Source organism: Elephantulus edwardii, unplaced genomic scaffold, assembly GCF_000299155.1.
Source record: "Elephantulus edwardii isolate Elephantulus edwardi_28Jun2011 unplaced genomic scaffold, EleEdw1.0 scaffold04847, whole genome shotgun sequence".
Taxonomy (NCBI): domain Eukaryota; kingdom Metazoa; phylum Chordata; class Mammalia; order Macroscelidea; family Macroscelididae; genus Elephantulus; species Elephantulus edwardii.
The window spans coordinates 1,243-2,829 of NW_006404597.1; the positions used below are offsets into that span (position 1 = coordinate 1,243).

The window sequence follows — 1,587 nt, forward strand, 5'->3', positions numbered from 1 at the left end:
CGTAGGTGTGTTGGAGACAGACTGGCTCAGGATAGAACAGGGTTCAGAGTTATTGTTCATAGAGTCACTCTAAGTGTAGTCAACTCGAAGGCATAAACCAACAACACAGGCACGCTCACCCAACAGCTTGCTAGTGTGTATGCAGATACACAGAGCAATGGAATAGTACTAAGACATCAGAAATAAATCTAGCCACCTAAGGACAGTGTATGGAGCTCTGACTGTGGTAGTGCATGGAGACAGGCGCTGCCAACCCACATGCTATGTTTCTCTGATTGTCTTTCCTGAAACTACAGAGACAGAGAGAGGCTGGGAGACACACGTAGCTTCTGAGACATCACGTACTCATGGCGTGTGCCCCTTTTCCCTTTTAGCACTTCTTCTCCTGGTCGGATTGGAAAAACGAGAATTTAAGGGTCTCTTGAAGCTTCTCTGCAGAGGCATCCCGGAGAGAGGGGCGTTAAGGACCCAGAAATCAATGTCAGGCAAGGCTCCCATTATTTAAGTGAGGCTGGAAACAAGGGTTTTGAGGTTGGATTTGTGGGACAGAGCCAAAGGAAAGGGGCAAAGGCAACCTAAAGCCCAGCACACTGAAACGAGGGGTTTCGAGGTCCAGGGTCTGAGCGATCCAAGAAGGTCTGCCTTGAACTCATCGCTCACCTTTCTCCTGAGTCGTTGATCTAAACAGAGCGCTCCGGAAAGGGAAGGGCAGTTACGACCAGTGTTTGGATTTGCTGGACAGGAAGACGTGCAGTCCTAACTACTCAGATGGAGAAGAAAGAGAACTAACTCTAAGTCCTTTTCCTGATCATTTGGAAAGGGACAAAGGTGTGTGTGCCACCAAATAACATGTAAAACTACAGGTGCTGGGAGTTCTAGCGGAAAGATTCCGACTCGATTTGGGGTCCCAGAACCGGGTTTGAAAGTTTTCTTTCAGACGGTCTCTCATTTCTGCATCCTCTTGAGCCCTCTTTGGTGTTGGAGATCTCTGAGATTCTTGTTACCCCTTTCTCACGCCTCTGGGCTCCTCCCTGAAAGCCGCCCCGGGCCCTGGCCCCGCCCCCAGCTGTGCGCGCTCTGCAGCGGCACTAAGGCGCATCTCCGGGTGAGCGTGAGGTGCGGCCGGGAACAACTCGCTCCCAGACCGTGCGCTCCGCGGGCACCTTCAGTGGGCTAGTTTTCGGTTTGGAAAAGGCTTTCGGGGATATTCACTGAGGGGATCACTGGAAGCTAGAGTGGCGTCCAGGAAGAGCCATTCTGGCTTTCCGGAATTGGGCGCAACGCATCGCATCATAACACCACGCAGACCTCCACCAATGGCCAAAAGTAGTCATCTAGGTCCCTGGTGGTCTAGTGGCTAGGATTCGGCGCTTTTACCCCCGCGACCCGGGTTCAATTCCCGGTCAGGGAAGGCATTTTACATTGGATAAGAATCTTTCTGTTTGATACAAAAATTGAAGTGATTTCCCCTCCACTGTGTTTTGTGAAGCCATTGCATTTAGGAGAGCACAAAAGTCATTCCTCTTTAGATCATGGCAATATTAATCTTCCCACAGGCATACCCACTAAAATCTGTGAAGTAATTTT

The 1,587-nt window shown here is 50.3% G+C and overlaps 1 non-coding gene across 1 annotated transcript; it reads left to right on the forward strand.

Annotated features, from left to right (window-relative positions):
- The first annotated feature begins 1,339 nt into the window (after positions 1 to 1,339).
- On the forward strand, positions 1,340 to 1,411 carry TRNAK-UUU. Its single transcript has one exon. It is a non-coding gene; the product is annotated as a tRNA-Lys (tRNA).
- Positions 1,412 to 1,587: the final 176 nt, after the last annotated feature.